Raw genomic sequence first — 20,505 nt, 5'->3', positions numbered from 1 at the left:
ATCCAAAATTATAATGTATGCTAAAGAAAATGAGATGAAAATATTTTTGAGTAGCATAACAAGCTGACTCCTTAGTTAAATATTTTGTTTTCATGTTTCTGAAATATTCCTTTAATATTTCCTATAAACAAACAAATATTTGGAATAATATAACAGGAATAGGAATAAAATTTTCCCTATTAAAGTTTCCAATTCTAGATAAGAATTTGTTTGTAGGGTGGAGAATAGCTCAGCTTCTCATATTTGTCTTAGGTGGATCCTGGCATAGAATCCAACTGGGGAAAAAAAAAAATGTGTTTACTGAGATATATACCAGCTTTTTGTGTGTGTTAAATAATACTGCAAAATACAAAGAAATAGCCTAAAAACAAGTTTCTTATAAAATATAGTTTTCATAACCTAGGTGATTTCCTGTGATCTAAGAATTCTTAGCAGATAAGACGCTCATAATCTGGCTGGCTTACTTTAATGACAGCCACCGTTTTCTGAATGCCTACTATGTGTCAGACACATCCCTAAGTCCTATGTGTCCTATTTCCCTGAACTGACATATCTTAAGAGACAGAGATGATATTATCCCCATTCACAAATGAGGGAACAGCCTTTTGAGAGGTTAACTTGCCCAAATCAAAAAGCTTATATTAACATGGCAGAGAAGATAATCTTTTAAATAGGAAAGAATTCCACATATTACAGGGAGTCATGGTAAATTATTTTAGGTATCTAATTTGGACATGGGAACCAAAGACAGGCAACTCGGAAAACTATCCTGCTCAAACTTCCCAATTCTCCAAATATTTTTGTTCTTCTACTTGCTTCATCTTTCTCTCATTCTTTTGTTCTATAGAAAGTCAGGGCTTCTAGTATGGTCCTCATAAAAAGGACAGAAGAAATCCTCCACTGGATGGCCCCACAGGGAGTTTTTTTGTTTGCTTTTAACTTTTTGTGCTTTTTAGAAATGTTCACCAGGGTATGGTACACAGTGTAGTCTATGAAATTCTTTCCCAGACACTGGTAGCAGACAGTTGTACTATATCACCTATGGAGGAGAAATGTAGAAATCTACCTGAAAAGATATACAATGTTTAAATATGAAATGGAGTTATATGTGTTATTATCTTTGGAAGTTTATTTGGAACCTATTGTAATAAAGATGGTAGTTAAAATATACGAATCATTCAATTTCTATGTTACCTAGAATTGTCTTTTTCCAATGAAAAATCCTCATTAGCACCTCAAGCCAATGTTTCAAGTCATCCGGCTTTCGCTTTCTTTATACACCTTCCCATTGCAATCTCTGAAACTTTGGGCCCAACCACACACTCATGCCTCTTTTAGGAAAAGTTGAAAAATAAAATTATCCAGATAAGAATCTTTGGATTTGTTAGTGTTTTGTTATCGCAAATAATTAAGACTTGACAGGATTATAGAAAAGAAAAATACGAGTCTGCTTCTTCCATAGATCACTTTCCTATTTCTATTAATTTTTCTTGAAACTTCTTATGCACCCTCAAACTCATCCTTTAATTTGGAAAATCACTGAGTTCTAATTAGTGTTCAATTTGATATAGCTTTGCTTTTTTTTCTGAAATACTGGTGTTTTTCTCCTGAAAAACTTTTGGCTTGCTATCCCCTTTGTAATGCACTTTGAAGATGGCTGACTTCTCCTCATCCTTCAGTCTTGCTGTAAATGTGGCCTCCTCCTTCTCATATCACCCTAAACAGTTTCTTATCAGTGTCCGTTTTTCACCTTCATGGCATAGTTATCTTTTTCATGTAGTTTTTAAAAACTTATTGGTAATCTACATACTCACCTCCACTCCTCTAATATATATTAAATAGAAGGTCTAAAGCAGCACAGACCTTTCCTTTCACTTTTATCAAAAACATAGTAAATGGCTGGGTGCAGTGGCCCACACATGTAATCTCAGCAACTTGGGAGGCTGAGGCAAGAGGATCTTAAGTTCAAAGCCAGACTCAGCAACTTAGCACTTAGTGAGACCCTGTGTAATAATAAAAATTAAAAATAAAAAGCAACTTAGCAAGTCCCTGTCTCAAAATAAAAAAGGCAGGAGATATGATCAGTGGACCCCTGGATCCAATCCCTAGTACCCACCCCACTCCTCGAAAAGGCATCAGAGGTATAATAAATGTGGTAAATGGATATTCAGTTTTTATTGTCATTTCTGTTTCTTAAATATTGCCTGAAACAGTAGAGTGAAATGAGAAGTGGCAGTTCCCAAGTCATATCTAGGTACAAATCCCAGCTCTGCTATTCACTAAGCTAGTGATATAACTCCTCTGGCCCTCAGTTTCTAAAACCATGAAATGGAAATATTACTTACCCCATATTGTTTGAGAAGACAAAATGAGAAAATATGATGATTATATAGAACACAAAAAAACCTTAAGTATTGCTGGCATGAATATCAATTAATAAAAAATTGGGGTGATGGACATTTTTTTCTACTTGAAAAGATGCATACCCTTTAACCTAGCAATTCTACTCACAGGTTCATTCTAGAGATATCCAATACTTCTACAAAGCAGCATACTTGCATAAATATACTCATATCAGCATTATTTATAATTACCCCAAACTAGGAACAATCTAAAGACCTACAACTGCAGAATAAAGAAAGTATAGTATATTCATACAATGAAAGATAAATGGCCACAAAAATGAATTGAATTACAAATACAGTATAAATGAATATCATAAGCTATGAGTGAATAAAATATAACAGTTGCCTGACATGCTGACACAGTAGTCCAAGCTATTCTGGAGGCTGAGGCAGGAGGACTGCCTGAGTACATGAGTTCAATACCAACTGGGCAAAATAGCAAGACTCTGTCTCAAAAAACAAATATTCCATTCATACAAAGTTTCAAAGGAAGACAAACTAAACTAATAGCCTCCAGGAATACACTCAAAAGTGTTTAAAAAAAAAAATCAAGGCCAAGACTCAAGGATGTGATCACCATTAAGTCACGGCAATGGCTACTTTGTGGGACAATTAGAAAGGGGTGCACAGAGGATTTCAGGGGTACCAGCAAGTGTAATTCTTGGTCTGGATGGTGATTACATGTTTCCTCTAGAAAAGTTATATATTTATTCTTTATGTTCTTTTTTATATTCCACAATAGAAAAGATTAAAGATTTAAAAAGAATATGTATTAAATACATAGTATATTACCTACCATTAACTGAGTAAGAGCTTGATAAACTTTGGCTATCACTATAAACAACTAATGAATGAATGATGAATTAGTGCCCCTTGACCATTTGAGTTTAAAACTGGATGTTAAACAAATTCATAAAAACAAACACTGCAAAACATCATTAATAAGTTCATACTATTACATAGCTTATATAGTATAATGCAAAATTGGCAAACTTTAAAATTTATCTCTGTATGAATAAAACAAAAGCTGTTTTTCACATATAAATATGATGTCAACCTCTGCACGGCAGTAATAAAGGGTTTAACACTGTGCCATCAGCAGGTTATTATAGCACAACGTGCATAGCTTTGAAAAACCAGTGATCACACAGCTAGAAATATTTTGCAATTTTTCTGGCACAAAAAATTTACTCAATAAATGACAAACTCCTTCCTTCCTGATTGACCTTAGTGGCAATGTCATCCACTTTACAAAGTCATCTACATTAATGCTAAATTTTAAGAATGTTTAAGAACAAGTGGTCAGACTTCTGGGACCAGCATTATTGAGGCAAATTAAATCACAGTTACTGATGGTGAGAAGGGTAGAAAGCTTTATTTCAGGGTACTGTTAATATACAAAAATGTATTACTATTTTTGGCTGGCAACTTATGGTTGATTTAAATAAACCCAAAATCATACATAAAAAATGCCAAAGTTCATCAAAAAATCTATTTACATCCTAAAAGCAAACTTTTTGACTAAAATATTAATGCACACATATGCAAATTTGTATGACAAATGTGGTTTTATTCTAACAATTGTTCAAACCAACTTTTTTTTTTTTAATCAAGTACTAGCAAATTGTATCATCCCCCAACTACCAACATTTCCTATCCGTGCTGTCGGTGATTGGTGTATTCAGTGTAATGCTCCCCATACAGACTACTCTTTCAAAACAAAGTATTGTTTTACAGGAATCCAATCTGCTCTGGTTAACAATGCTCTATTAATATCCAGTGGCATTAATGCAAAGCTCAAAACTCAAGTACCAGAGATAAAAGTGGATGGTGTGACCATGTGACTTTACAATGAACCAAGTCAGAACTCCTGACTGCAGTCAAAGAATTCAGTCCTCTACCTAGCCCATCATGTTCTTTACTAACCATTCAAGAATGAATTACAACAGGACACGTAAGAATAACATAAATTGTGCTTTGCTTGAAACCTCACACAACTTGCTAATGCCAACAAAGAAAAAGTTTGAAACATTTTCACTCAAATTACCAGAAAATTTATACGTTCTGGTTCCAATTAATAATATAGCTGTGTGATTTACATTTCAAATTGTTGGTATTTAAAAAAAATAAGAACCAAAAGTGGGGAAAGAGAAATACATTACTAGCAACATCAGAAATAGAAGCATCATGTCCAGCATCAGTACTGGAAAAATAAGATGCATGGAAAAACTGTGTGATAACAAAAACTACATTTAGTATAAATCTAATACATAACTTGCACTTGGTATTTCATGCATTTCTGATAGGAATAGATAATATATCTCACCAAGTATATCATCTTTCCTATTTTCAATAAGGGAACTGAAAGTCAGGATGGGAAATCCTTTTCCTACATGTCACAGAACTATTAAATGGGAATAGCCAAGTTTTAAATCCCTGGTTGACAGCTCAACTATATGTGCATGGACACTCAGGGCAAATGGAAAAACACAAGACAACAGAGAATATACAACAGATTTACTTGCATTTGGGTGAAAACATTAGTTGGCTGCTTTTTAATCAAGCACTTTCCCAAATTGTGTTTAGCTTAGATGGCTGACAGTGCCTTACTACTTCAACTATAAGAGAACAGAGCCCAAAGTCAATAGAGGAATTGGAAATTAAGGAGGAACTTCTAGAAAAAGTATAGGGTAGGTCTTTTTTACTTTTTCTTTTTCTTTTCTTTCTTTTTTTTTTGTACTGGGAATTGAACCCAGGGGAACTACCACAGAACTACAACCCCAGCCCTTTTTACTTTTTATTTTGAGGCAGGGTCTCACTATATTGCTTAGGGCTTTGCTAAATTGCAGAAGTGGCTCTGACCTTGCAATCCTCCTGCTCTAGCCTCCCAAATTGCTGGGATTACAAGCTTGTGCCACTCAATCCAGAAGGTCCTCAAATATTAAGTGGCCACCAAAATGCACAAATATAGGGGAGACTCCCAGGGGCCAAACTAAAAAAGTAGCTAGAAACCATAATAGCTATTGCAGAGGGGGGATAAGGGACTCATTATATAGACTCAAACTATAAACTGAGTTAAGTGCCTTTTAACCGCCTCCCACACACATGAAGAATGAATATCAGAAGGATATATTTTTAAAAACCAATATAGTAAACTGAAAGTTACTATATTATCTATGTGTATAGTTTACTATGTGTATAGTTTACTCGCAAAAAAAAAAAAAAACAACCCTATACTATGTGTATAGTTTACTTGCAAATAAACAGGAAAATGTAACCTACACTCAGAAAAATTGGTCATTAGTAATTAATTCCAAGTGGGCCCTAATGTTGAATTCTGGAGACAAAGACTTCATAATAGATACAATAAAATAGGCCTAGCTGGACATGCCTGTGGTCCATGATATGGAGGAGAGAGATGGGAGTATGAGCTGAGTCCAGGAGTTTGAGTACAGCCTGGGGCAACATAGCAAGACCCAATCTTCAAACATACATACATAAAGATGTATGTAAACACATACACATACCCACATTCATAAATTTAAATTTAAATATAAAGCAACTATATCAAATATGTTCAATAGTCAAAGGTAAATATGACTACCAGTGAATAATAGAGAGGTTATCTTAACAGAGAAATGGAAGCTACATTTTAAAAATTAGAAATTCTAGCCAGGCAAGGTGGTGCATGCCTGTAATCCCAGCAGCTAGGGAGGCTGACGCAAGGGGATCTCAATTTCAAAATCTGCCTCAGCAACTTAGCGAGGCCCTAAGCAACTTAGTGAGACCCTAACACAAAAAATAAAAAGGGCTGGGGATTTGGCTCAGCAGCTAAGCCCCTCTAGGTTCAATCCCTGGTACCAGCAAAGAAAATCACAATATTTGAAATGAAAAATTCAGGGCTGAGGGAAGTGGCTCAGTGGTAGAGCACTCACCTACCTTGCATTTTGAGGCCCTAGGTTCAATGTTCCAGCACGGCCACACACACACACACACACACACACACACACACACAGAACAAAATGGAAAGGGCAGAAGATGGAGGTAACATTAACTAGAAATTTAAATGTAATGGCTGGAAGTACAAACCATATATCAATAGTAACTCTAAACGTTAATGGCTTAAACTCTCCAATAAAGCGACATAGGCTGGTAACATGGATTAAAAAAAAAAAATCCAACAATATGCTGCCTCCAGGAGACACATCTGATTGGAAAAGACATACACAGGCTGAAGGTGAAAGGTTGGGAAAAAATATACCACGCACACGGTCCTCGTAAGCAAGCAGGGGTGGCCATCCTCATATCAAATAAAATCGACTTCAAGACTAAGTTAATCAAAAGGGATAAGGAAGGACATTATATACTGTTAAAAGGAACCATTCACCAACAAGACATAACAATTATCAATATTTATGCACCAGATAATGGTGCTGCGACGTTCATAAAACAAATTCTCCTCAAGTTCCAGAATCAAATAGACCACAACACAATAATTATGGGTGACTTCAACACACCTCTCTCACCATTGGACAGATCCTCCAAACAAAAGTTGAATAAAGAAACTATAGAACTCAATATCACAATCAATAACCTAGACTTAACTGACATATATAGAATATATCAACCATCATCAAGTGGATATACTTTTTTCTCAGCAGCACATGGATCCTTCACAAAAATAGACCATATATTATGCCATAGGGCAACCCTCAGTAAATATAAAGGGGTGGAGATAATACCATGCATTTTATCTGATCATAATGGAATGAAACTGGAAATCAATGATAAAAGAAGGAACGAAAAATCCTACATCACATGGAAAATGAACAATATGTTACTGAATGATCAATGGGTTACAGAAGACATAAAGGAGGAAATCAAAAAATTCTTAGAGATAAATGAAAATACAGACACAACATATCGGAATCTATGGGACACAATGAAAGCAGTTTTAAGAGGGAAATTTATCGCTTGGAGGTCATTCCTCAAAAAAAGGAAAAACCAACAAATAAATGAGCTCACACTTCATCTCAAAGCCCTAGAAAAGGAAGAGCAAAACAACAGCAAATGTAGCAGAAGACAAGAAATAATTAAAATCAGAGCGGAAATCAACAAAATTGAAACAAAAGAAACTATTGAAAAAATTAACAAAACTAAAAGTTGGTTCTTCGAAAAAATAAATAAGATCGACAGACCCTTAGCCATGCTAAGAGAAGAAGAGAGAGAACTCAAATTACTAACATATGGGATGAAAAAGGCAATATCACAACAGATGCTACAGAAATACAGAAGACAATTAGAAATTATTTTGAAAACCTATATTCCAATAAAATAGAAGATAGTGAAGACATCGATAAATTTCTTAAGTCATATGATTTGCCCAGACTGAGTCAGGAGGATACTCACAACTTAAACAGACCAATATCAATGGATGAAATAGAAGAAGCAGTCAAAAGACTACCAACCAAGAAAAGCCCAGGACCGGATGGGTATACAGCAGAGTTTTACAAAACCTTTAAAGAAGAATTAATACCAATACTTTTCAAATTATTTCAGGAAATAGAAAAAGAGGGAGCTCGGCCAAATTCATTCTATGAGGCCAACATCACCCTGATTCCGAAACCAGACAAAGACACCTCAAAGAAAGAAAACTACAGACCAATATCTCTGATGAACCTAGATGCAAAAATCCTCAATAAAATTCTGGCGAATCGGATACAAAGGCACATCAAAAAAATTGTGCACCATGATCAAGTAGGATTCATCCCTGGGATGCAAGGATGGTTCAATATACGGACATCAATAAATGTTATTCACCACATCAATAGACTTAAAGATAAGAACCATATGATCATCTTGATAGATGCAGAAAAAGCATTCGACAAAGTACAGCATCCCTTTATGTTCAAAACATTAGAAAAACTAGGGATAACAGGAACTTACCTCGACATTGTAAAAGCTATCTAAGCTAAGCCTCAGGCTAGCATCATTCTGAATGGAGAAAAATTGAAGGCATTCCCTCTAAAATCTGGAACAAGACAGGGATGCCCTCTCTCACCACTTCTGTTCAGCATAGTTCTCAAAACACTGGCCAGAGCAATTAGACAGACGAAAGAATTTAAAGGCATAAAAATAGGAAAAGAAGAACTTAAATTATCACTATTTGCAGATAACATGATTCTATATCTAGCAGACCCAAAAGGGTCTACAAAGAAACTATTAGAACTAATAAATGAATTTAGCAAAGTGGCAGGATATAAAATCAACACGCATAAATCAAAGGCATTTCTGTATATCAGCAACAAAACTTCTGAAACGGAAATGAGGAAAAACACTTCATTCACAATATCCTCAAAAAAAATAAAATACTTGGGAATCAACCTAACAAAAGAGGTGAAAGATTTATACAATGAAAACTACAGAACCCTAAAGAGAGAAATAGAAGAAGATCTTATAAGATGGAAAAATATACCCTGTTCATGGATAGGCAGAACTAACATCATCAAAATGGCGATATTACCAAAAGTTCTCTATAGGTTTAATGCAATGCCAATCAAAATCCCAACGGCATTTCTTGTAGAAATAGAGAAAGCAATCATGAAATTCATATGGAAAAATAAAAGACCCAGAATAGGAAAAGCAATTCTAAGCAGGAAGTGTGAATCAGGCGGTATAGCGATACCAGATTTCAAACTATATTACAGAGCAATAGTAACAAAAACAGCATGGTACCAAAACAGGCGGGTGGACCAATGGTACAGAATAGAGGACACAGAGACTAATCCACAAAGCTACAACTATCTTATATTTGATAAAGGAGCTAAAAGCATGCAACGGAGGAAGGATAGCATCTTCAACAAATGGTGTTGGGAAAACTGGAAATCCATATGCAACAAAATGAAACTGAATCCCCTCCTCTCGCCATGCACAAAAGTGAATTCAAAGTGGATCAAGGAGCTAGATATCAAATCTGAGACTCTGCGTCTGATAGAAGAAAAAGTTGGCTCCGATCTACATATTGTGGGGTCGGGCTCCAAATTCCTTAATAGGACACCCATAGCACAAGAGTTAATAACTAGAATCAACAAATGGGACTTACTCAAACTAAAAAGTTTTTTCTCAGCAAGAGAAACAATAAGAGAGGTAAATAGGGAGCCTACATCATGGGAACAAATTTTTACTCCTCACACTTCAGATAGAGCCCTAATATCCAGAGTATACAAAGAACTCAAAAAATTAGACAATAAGATAACAAATAACCCAATCAACAAATGGGCCAAGGACCTGAACAGACATTTCTCAGAGGAGGACATACAATCAATCAACAAGTACATGAAAAATGCTCACCATCTCTAGCAGTCAGAGAAATGCAAATCAAAACCACCCTAAGATACCATCTCACTCCAGTAAGATTGGCAGCCATTATGAAGTCAAACAACAAGTGCTGGCGAGGATGTGGGGAAAAGGGTACTCTTGTACATTGCTGGTGGGACTGCAAACTGGTGTGGCCAATTTAGAAAGCAGTATGGAGATTCCTGGGAAAGCTGGGAATGGAACCACCATTTGACCCAGCTATTGCCCTTCTCGGACTATTCCCTGAAGACCTTAAAAGAGCGTACTACAGGGATACTGCCATATCGATGTTCATAGCAGCACAATTCACAATTGCTAGACTGTGGAACCAACCCAGATGCCCTTCAATAGATGAATGGATAAAAAAAAAAATGTGGCATTTATACACCATGGAGTATTACGCAGCACTAAAAAATTGTTGGAGTCTGTAAACAAGTCTGGATGGCGCCTGGCAAAATGCCAGAGGGAGTGGTTTGAGAAGTAACGAAAGCGAGCCATTAAGTGTGGAGATTTCTTATTGGTTGACTGATGTATCTAGTTTATGCTAATTACATAAGCTGTGTGGAATGTATAAATACTGCTCCTGTCCTGCAATAAACGGCTCCCACTCCTGCTGTATCAAGCACACAAGTTGTTCGTCACCCCCCGGTTATTTTGCTGCAGCTGGACTGCGGCAAAAAATGACAAAATCATGGAATTTGCAGGGAAATGGATGGCACTAGAGCAGATTATGCTTAGTGAAGCTAGCCAATCCCTAAAAAACAAATACCAAATGTCTTCTTTGATATAATGAGAGCAACTAAGAACAGAGCAGGGAGGAAGAGCAGGAAGAAAAGATTAACATTAAACAGAGACATGAGGTGGGAGGGAAAGGGAGAGAAAAGGGAAACCGCATGGTAATGGAGGGAGACCCTCATTGTTATACAAAATTACATATAAGAGGTTGTGAGGGGAATGGGAAAATAAAAGAGGAGAGAAATGAATTACAGTAGATGGGGTAGAGAGAGAAGATGGGAGGGGAGGAGAGGGGGGATAGTAGAGGATAGGAAAGGTAGCAGAATACAACAGTTACTAATAGGGCATTATGTAAAAATGTGGATGTGTAACCGATGTGATTCTGCAATCTGTATTTGGAGTAAGAATGGGAGTTCATAACCCACTTGAATCAAATGTATGAAATATGATATGTAAAGAGCTTTGTAATGTTTTGAACAACCAATAAAAATAAAATAAAATTTAAAAAATAATAAAAAATTAAAAAAAAAGAAATTTAAATGTAAATAGGACACATACAAAGAAAAACACTCCTAGGTACAACCTGCTAAAAGCCAAAGACAATGAGAAAATCTTGAAACAGAGAAAAAGAACACACCATGTACAGTTGTCTAACTTCTTAACCAGAAATGAGGGAGGTTAGAAGACACCAGAACAATATGCTTAAAGGGCTGAAAAGAAGGTTGTGGCTCAGTGGTAGCGCACTCGCCTAGCACACATTAAGGCACTGGTTTCAAACCTCAACACCATATAAAAATAAAGATACTGTGTCCACCTATAACTAAAAAATAAAATTTTTTTAAAAAGAAAACCCTGTCAACTAATAAGTTTATATACAGTAGAACTACCCTTCAAAACTCAAGTAAAAGTCAGTTGCAGACTTGTAATCCCAGTGACTCAGAAGGCTGAGGCAGGACAAATTCAAAGCCAGCCTAGGCAACTTATTGAGGCCCTAATTAACTTACCAAGACCCTGTCTCAAAATAAAAGATAAAAAGGGCTGATGATGTGGCTCAGAGTTAAAACGCCCGAGTTTAATAGTTCAATTCCCAGTTAAAAACAAAAACAAACAAAAACTGAAGTAAAATAAAGACATGTTCAGATAAATAAAAATTAAAGAGAACTTGTGGGCAGCTCACCTCTATTACAAGAAGTACTTAAGGAAGCAGTATCAAATGGAAACATAAATCTCTAGGAAATGAAAAACAATGGAAATATGTGTGTATGTATGCATATATACATTCATGTATTCTTTTCTCTCTTCTTAAAAGCTATACAACTGCTTACAAAAAGTACAAAAAACATATTACTGGATTTACCATTTATACAACAATAAGGATTCTGAGGAAAGTTTTCTACTTATTCGCTAAAGATATTCATTACGCTTAGTAGAACAAGCACTAAAAAGAAAAATGCAAAGAGATCACTAGAAAGTCAATAGAACTAAATGGAACACTAAAAAAATTTTTTTTAAAAATCAGCACAAAAGATGGCAGGGAAAGGATTAGAGAAACAAAAAACAAATGAGATAGCCAACTTAATTATAAGTAAATCAAAACAAATGTAAACGGACTAAACAGTATATAGAGGAAAAGGCAAGTTATGGTGTGGGGAGCCACTTTGAATGACTGGTGCCTTCCATCCTGAAGAGAGAGGCCTTGACCATCACTACATTTCATAGTGATCTGGGCGTTGTCCCAGTTCAGGAAGTTGAGGGTGGTTCAGGAAGTTGAGTCTTCAGATGTAGGCAATGCCCCCTGGGTTGAATTACATTGGCCTATCCCTTGTAACCCTGCCCCCTGTGGTCTTTTTTGGATGGAACTTTCTAAGAACAAAGGTCTCCCTCCCCCCAATAAAACCCACTTCTTGCCAGCCTCTTGTGACTTTCTCTTGCTCTCCTATTTGGGGAGCCTAAGGCCAAGCGAAAAGCCAGCCTGAAGCTTGTTTAAAGGTAAAGTGTGTGTATGTGTGTGTGTGTGTGTGTTTTATTTGGTGTCCATGGAAATTCATGAGCGATCTTAAGTTCAGCTGCCCGCCCGAGTCGGGGGCAGCATTATGGTACATGTACCTGAGAGTATTTTATAAATATTCACCTAAATAGAAGATTGCTTTAGGTGACATACAAAACTTTCATTCCCTATTTACTAATAAGTGCACATTTAGTGCTCGATGTAAAAAGTGGGATATAAAATTACAGTTTAAAATTATGCACAAAGGAGCTGGGGATGTAGTTCAGTGGTACAGTGCTTGCATCCACAAGGCCCTAAATTCTAGCCCTCAATCCACAAAAACAAACATACATAAAAATGCAAAAATGTTAAAGGTTTGATATTACTTTCTTTATTTTCCAAACTTGCTCTATTATTTTCTCTCCATAATAAAATAATAAATATTTTGTCATGGTTTGGATTCAGAATGTCCCCCAAAGTCTCATGTGTTATTAAAGGCTTGGTCCCTAGTGCAGCAATGTTCAGAAGTGGAATTTGGGGGAAGGTACTAGATCACGAGAGCTCTAACTTCTCTAACCTCATCAATGGGTCATTCACTGACAAGATTCAGTGTTACCGGGAAGTGATGGAAAATGGAAGAGGTAGGACCTAGACAAAGTGAGTGGGACCACTTTGGGGGTATGCGTTTGGGGACTATATCTTATCCCTGGCTACTTCCCACCCACCACTTCCTGGCTGCCATGTGGTAATTAGCTTTTCTATACTACGCCCTCTGCCATGATGTCCTACCTCAACTTACAGGCAAAGCAATGGAGTCAGTGGACCATGGATTAAAACCTCTGAAACCATGAGCCAAAATAACTCTTTCCTCTTTTAAGTTGTTTCCTCAAATATTTTGTCATAAAGACAAATGGCTAACACATTTTAAGTAAATACATTTAAGCATACAATTTTTGTGATGTTTTTATTTTAAACTAAAATTTTGAGATTAAAACTATTGACTAAAGAAAATAAATTCACATTTTAATATCCAAAGAAAAATTCTTCCTCTGAAATCGAGAGTAGCTTATCATAAAACTTGATTTCTAAAATAGTAAAGCTTAAATATTTATGCCTGGAACCATTAAGTTCCATAAGACATATATCAACACCCAATAATTTCAAATGAATTCATCAGGAGTTAAACTCAACAATTATTGCTTGTAAGTCTGACTTCTATAAAAATTTTAATAGGCCACTTTAAAAAAATAGACGTTTTCCTTAATACCTCACCTTCCCTAATATCCTGTGCCTGCCACATACTTGCTGTGAGATTTCAGTTAAGTTGCTACTAACCTGAGTTTGTCTATTTGTAAATTACCTGGTATGCAAGGTTGTTCCTAGCCAAAAGAGAGCTTCTGAACATGGCAGATATTTAATAATTAGTAACTTAATTCAATTCAGGATATAATTATCTAAGAATTGAAGCCAGATCTGACAGTTACTATTTGTCTACTACCTGTCTGCATTAGAGTATCTCAAATTTGAAAACCAGCACAAAGAACACAACAATGTACTACCATTGTAGGGACAAACCCCTAGGTTTTTATCATGTATTACAAAGATCTACACTACTAAGGTTCTCATTACTCTTCTATCAAGTGTCTTACCACTTCAGTCTTGATTTCCTTTATCACACCAAACATATTCCCATCTCAGGGTCTTAGTGTCTGCTGTTCCTGTGCCTAGAACATTCTTCCTGATATTTGCATGATGTTGTGGTTTAGATAGCTGTCCCCAAAAAACTCATGTGTGAGACTATACAAGAACAGTAAGAGGTAAAATGATCAAGTCTTACCTAATCAGTACATTAAACCACTTAAATGGATTAACTGGGTGGTAACTGTAGGCAAGTAGGATGTGGCTGGAGATGGGTCACTGAGGGTATGCCTTTGGGGCTCATATTGTTGAGTGTGTTGAGCTGAGTGCTACTGTACTTCCCAATTGTTGTGTCCTGAGCTACCTCTATCTGTCACACCCTTCTGCCATGACATTCTACCTTTGCCTTAGGCTCAGAGAAATGATGTTGGTCATCTATGAACTGAGATTTCTGAAACCTAAGCCCCAAATAGACTTTTCCTCTTCTAAAATTGTTCTTATCAGGTCTTTTGGTCAAAGTCATGAAAAAGCTGATTTATAAACACATGGGATGATCCCTCACTCCCTTCTAGTATGCGCCCCCATATCAGAGAGGTTTTCCTCAACTACTCTGAAATACCACGACTGCAGTCATTTCTATCTAGCCATCTTTTTTTTTTACCCTGATTTAATTTCTTCACAGTACTACATCTGATCTATTTGTTTATTGTCTCCTACAACTAGAATGAAAGCCCCATGACTTTGTTTTGTTCACTGCTATATTCCCCCACTTCTAATGATGCTGTTGTTGATGCTCTGTAAGGATTTGATGAATAAGAGAATTCACATTCATCTCACTTCAGCATGGAGCCAACTTTATAAGTACTATGGACTTCCCAAATACATATATGAAACATAATTAAGAATCACTGAAAGCAAAGACACTTAATGTGTAAGAACCAAAAAATTCAATTTTGTTGCTTTAAGTTCCAGTCTCACAGGACTGAGAGTATTAACACAAATAATATCAAGAAGACATCAATTATGATTAGACACATAAATATATTTTTTCCATATTTTATATCCCCAAATTTATTTTTCCTTCTACCCAGGTAGTCAGTTGGTATGTATTTAGGGAATGTATCCAGTTTGTGTAAGTCAGACTTCAGTGGCCACGGGCATGGATTTAGCAGCCCGTAGCAAAATTGTGAAACAGGACAAATCTGACTTTTCCCCATATAAGGGTTCCAGATTTACTAAATTCTGGAAATTACTCCTAGATACTTCCCCATATGTGACATATTCTTATTCCTCCAGGGTGACCTTCAAGGAATCAAGCAATTCCTGAAGTAATTAGTAGGGTGTGGAATTTTTTCTCCAGAATCAATACCACCCACCCAAAGAAGCAGCTCAGTGTTAGAGGTGATATCACAATTGTTACTTAAAGTCTTTTATTAAGTGCTGATAAGAATTGTCCACCCTCATCTATTCAGTGAACAAATCTTTTTTGAAATAAATGAGGCATAAACTCAGATTCTAGTTAAGGAGTTAGTTGCAGTACCAATTACATCATCACAGGTATTCCTTGTTTCTATTCATTATGTAATCATTCAACTCTCAGGGTGTCAGTGAGGAGGGGTGATGGTGATCCTATCTCCAACTCAACATCCCTGCTAGGCTTAGAACAAGTCTGGGTAATAGGCAGAAGATAAGAAAGAAGAATCTGAAGACACAGGCTTCTGGCATTAGAGTCAAAAAACTCAAGAGTGAAGTCCAGCTCTACTTCTTTTAATGAAGAGCTATTAAGCAATATCTTCAGTGTCCATGAGATCATTTTATCATAAGCAAAATGTGTAAAAACCTATTTCTTAGTAATTAAATGAAAAACTAACAAGTGCAGAGAAGCATTAAAAATAATATAGCTACCTTCTTTACCTTTCCTTTATTAAGGAGAAAGGCAAAAATAGTCCACATACAATGAATTCACACAACATTGGCAAAAGATTCCCAAGTCTAGGCCTAAGGACAAATGCAAAAGTAGTGCAACTCTTAAAGAAAAGAAAGCTTTAATAATGCTCTAGGGTATGGGGTATAGTTCACTGGTAGAGCCTTTTAAATCTAGTAAGAGCTAGTATAAATATTCACCACTCCATTTTTCCATGTTTGATAATTTCCTATCATACATGTTAAAGTTGCCCATCAAATACTTCACTGGTATTCCCCACTTTTTATATCTTCCTATAGCAGCAGAAATCATTACTTTGGTTTTACTTTTTGCAGTTTTGAAGAATTTCTGCCTTTTTAAAAACTCTTTTCTCTCTGGGTATGGTAGTGCATTCCTGTAATCCCAGCAGCTAGGGAGGTGAGGCAGGAGGATGGCAAGTTCGAGGCCAGCCTCAGCAATTTAGCAAAGCCCTAGCAACTTAGTAAGACGTTGTCTCAAAATAAATTTTTAAAAAGGGACAAAGATGTGGCTCAGTAGTTAAGTGCCCCTACACTCAATCTCTAGGCAGCTATCTGTCACTGGTCTGGCAGCTCAATCTCTAACATACCTTTAGGTGTTCTGAATGTCCAGTCTCTCTTCTCTTACCTACCCATTCCCCCTAATACTTTTTTGTCCATGACTTTAAATCTATACACACATGTACACATACACTCTCTAAGGATTTGATGAATAAGAATATATATGGAAATAGAAGAGAGAGGCAGATATATATATGTACGTATATAATTTTTTTTTGCCTTCCTCCTCCCAATGACTCTTTAATAAGATGTCTTAGAGTCTATTCAAACAATTCTTTCTGTCCATCACCCCAAATCTATTCTTCCTCCCATCTCTCCCACCTCAGGCAACAATACCACTACCTATTTAGTTATTCAAGTTCAAAAAAATCTGAGAATCATCTTCTCTCTGTTCTGCATCCAAGCCAGCCATATCCAATCTGTTCTGTCACCAACCCTTATTATTTTTCAATGAGACCACTGTGACAGTTTGAGTCTCCCTGCTTTCATTTTTTACCCTTGCCAATCCACTCTACTCCCAGCAGCCAGCAAAATGGATCCTGTTGCTCCCTCATACATAATCCTTCATAGCTTCCTATTACATTTATAATTAGATATACCAGCCTCTCGTTAGGTCTTTGAACATATAACAATTTTACATCTATCTTTTTATTTGCTCTTTTTTTGTCATCAGGTTCATTCAGGTTCAAGCATCAATGTCACACTTACACCTTCCCAAAACCCAATTAAAATTAGGTCCTATTACATCTTCACTAGCAAAGTTTACTTTTATTTCATGTAGCTCAGTGGTATTTCATTTATAACATAGTATTTCATTTATAACTATGTAATTTGTTAAACTATTTGGTTAATGTCTGTCTAGGCAGAAGCAGTATCTATTTTGCTAATACTGCATCATCCTTCATCCCATGGTATCACAATCATGTAGCCAACATCTAACACATCCCTTTCCCAAAATAATATTTGATAAAAGAGAGACCTCATGAGTCTTGTTTCTAGAATGGCTGCTTAACACAGCAAGCTACACCAAGGATATTTGTTCCTCTACAGTTGGACATTTGGGCAAAATACTTTTAAAAGGTCAGTGTTGAGTAATGAAAGAAATTCAAGTGAAAGACAATATAATTCTTTTTCCTAACAAGTTTTTGGAGCACTTACCTTTGACTTCTTCCATAGTTCCTAGCACAGAGTTAGACCCATGATAGATACTAAAGCACTTAGTGACCAAAGTAGAGTATTAACAATCAATCAAAAGCTAGAATTAAATGTTACAGAAATTCTAAATATTATAGTTCACTAAGGAATGGAAACATTATAGATGGTTTTACAGAGATAGAAGTCAATCTACACAGAGTAGAAACAACTTTTAGGGATCTAGCCAACCCAATTTATCACCACTGCCTTGCCTGCCCCCCCTTCAACAGTGGTATATAGGCATATTTGTACTACCTAATATCACACCTATTTCTTTAACCCATCTGCTAAAATTCTAAGCAATTTATCTTCAATATGTGTTTAAGTTAACCCTACCAACTTCTTCCAGAGTCCAGAAAGAAACTTGATTGGGGACTGGGGATGTAGTTCAGTGGTAGAATGCTTGCCTAGCATATGCAAAAGAAGGTTTAAAAAAAAAAAAACTAAAAAAATTAGCCCAGGATGGCTTATGCTATTAATTCCAGGGGATCTGGAGGCTGAGGTAGGAGGATCGCAAGTTTAAAGCCAGTCTCAGCAATTTAATGAAGCCCTAAGCAACTTGGCAAGATCCTGTCTCAAAACAAAAAGAGCTGGTACCAAAAAAGAAAATAAAGAAAACTAAAGAATTGATCATACTACCTGTTGCATAAAGCAAACCCTAATTTTAACATTTTATATAATATATTCATCCCAATGACTTGGAAGGCTAAGCAGGAGGATTACAAAGTTCAAGGCCAGTCCCAACTTACTCTGTCTCAAAAAAAAAAAAAAAAAAAATCTGTGTGTGTGTATGTATGATATAAATATACATATTCATCTAAAAATGAAGTAATTAAGATAATATAATATTGATATATAGAGTTTAAATTTTGCCCTTTTTGAAGGGCCAATATGAGTGGAACAAAAACTGCACTAGCCATTATTTTCAGGTGCTGAACGTGGCCCTCTATTTTTATTGCACTTTTTCCCTAGTTGAGGAATCCAAGGCTGAGGGGTTGGATAAATTTTTAAACTATCATACAGATAACAGCACAAGTCTTCTCTTTTTTAGATGAACAAAAATGCCAAAAACAAAAATGCAAATACAACTTCAAAATAAAACTAAAGTCTTGAAGAACCTAAAGTGCTTTGTTAGTGGCAGAGTTTTAAATTAAAAAAAAAAAAAAAAAAAAAAACTTCCAATTTAAAGTCTTCCTAGAATTTATGGGTTAAATACAGATTGGCTTGACTGCTAAACTACTTGAACTTGGTTAAATAAATCTGAAACATATTTGTATTATATTTTCAATAGCAAAAATGCTCTAAGAAAAGGAATATTACCAACCCCATATCTATTGTTATTAACACAGATTTGAAGTGCTGAAAAAAGATTTGAAAAAATAAACTCCAGAAGTTTAAACACTTAAAGAAGTGTTTTAGAAATTGTTTTGCTTTTGATGACAAAATACCACAATGAAACAACAGAAATAGTATTATCTAAACCTAAATGATGTCAGGCTTTTAAATAATCAATAAGCTGTCAGAGATGGGACCTATGCAATTTTGTCAAATTGTGAATATTACTTTTACATTAGGACCAGTCCAGTCTTGTATGAAATAAATATATGCAATCAAATAATCATGTCAAAAAGAAATCACACACTTAACACACTTAATAGATTTAAACTTTTCCACACAATGATCATTTCAATCTATGTGGTACCAACTCTGCCCACATCAAATTCCATCAATGTAGTCGTTATAGACTTGCATGGGCAGACTTCAAGTAATCCCCACCCATAAAAAATGTTAAATATTAACCGAGTGTCAAAAGCATCAATGTTATTTCAAAATAATGGTTTTGAACCTTGAAGAAACATGTCTAATGGGCTCTTAAAAAATATAATTACTGAAGTCACTCACAAGTGTAAGGGGACAGTTTTCTCTTTACCAAGTATGATCACTTGTGCAAACACTCCAGATGGTCTTTCTGAGCATTCTTCAGAGAAAAATCAATTCTTCTGTCCCAGCCACCGCACCCCACCCCACGCCGTTTTCTTTAATGACTTGCCTGTTTGTCAAAGTTTTCTGATATAGAGCACTCTTCCAAAAGGTTTACAAAAAAAAATTAATTTGTGCCATTATTAGGACTGTCATATCCCAAGAGTCAAGATTCCTATAATCCTCTGAACTTTCAAGATTGCAAAATTTTGAGCTTAATAATTCATAGACCACAAACACACCCTATTAAGATTTTCCTTCAAACACCACAGCTCATAGGCTCTCTAATGGGTGTACATAAGCCATACGCTACAATCTAAAAAGACACAGATGGTAGGTGCTCTCCGCCCTCTCCCCAGAGAGGTCCTCACCTAAACCTCCTGCACACTCCCTTCGCAGGGCCCACAAACACAACTATAAACTCAGTGAGGTGGTAATTGTCAAGCATGGGTGAGAAAGACAGTGTACACGACGTAACTGGACCGGGAAGGTTGTTAAACTAAACGCAGCCCTCTCCAGTATCACGTAACCAGCCTAACCCGCTGCAAACTTTTAAGAGATTAAGTTACATTCCACTGCAATTCCACCCCTGACAGCTGAATCCAGAGATGCCAGCGAGCCAGGCTGTCCATTCCCACCACCTCACCCGAGAGAGTCGGTGGCCACATCCTGCGGTCAGCACGCACCAGAGGATGGGAGGCGGGGAGA

At 36.2% G+C, this 20,505-nt stretch overlaps 1 protein-coding gene and 1 pseudogene across 2 annotated transcripts in view; both read right to left on the bottom strand.

Moving 5' to 3' along the window:
• Slc12a2 (solute carrier family 12 member 2) overlaps positions 1-20,505 on the bottom strand; it is a 100,706-nt gene that overhangs the window by 79,300 nt on the left and 901 nt on the right. The window lies entirely within an intron of this gene.
• Positions 1-20,505, bottom strand: part of LOC131424766 (large ribosomal subunit protein eL30-like) — a 29,453-nt pseudogene extending 8,948 nt beyond the window's left edge.

This window comes from Marmota monax, unplaced genomic scaffold, assembly GCF_021218885.2.
Source record: "Marmota monax isolate L192 unplaced genomic scaffold, Marmota_monax_Labrador192_F-V1.1 WCK01_AAM20220418_F8-fsc00006, whole genome shotgun sequence".
NCBI lineage: Eukaryota > Metazoa > Chordata > Mammalia > Rodentia > Sciuridae > Marmota > Marmota monax.
Note: the sequence above shows the minus strand (reverse complement) of the source record. Positions and strands in the feature narration are given on the sequence as shown.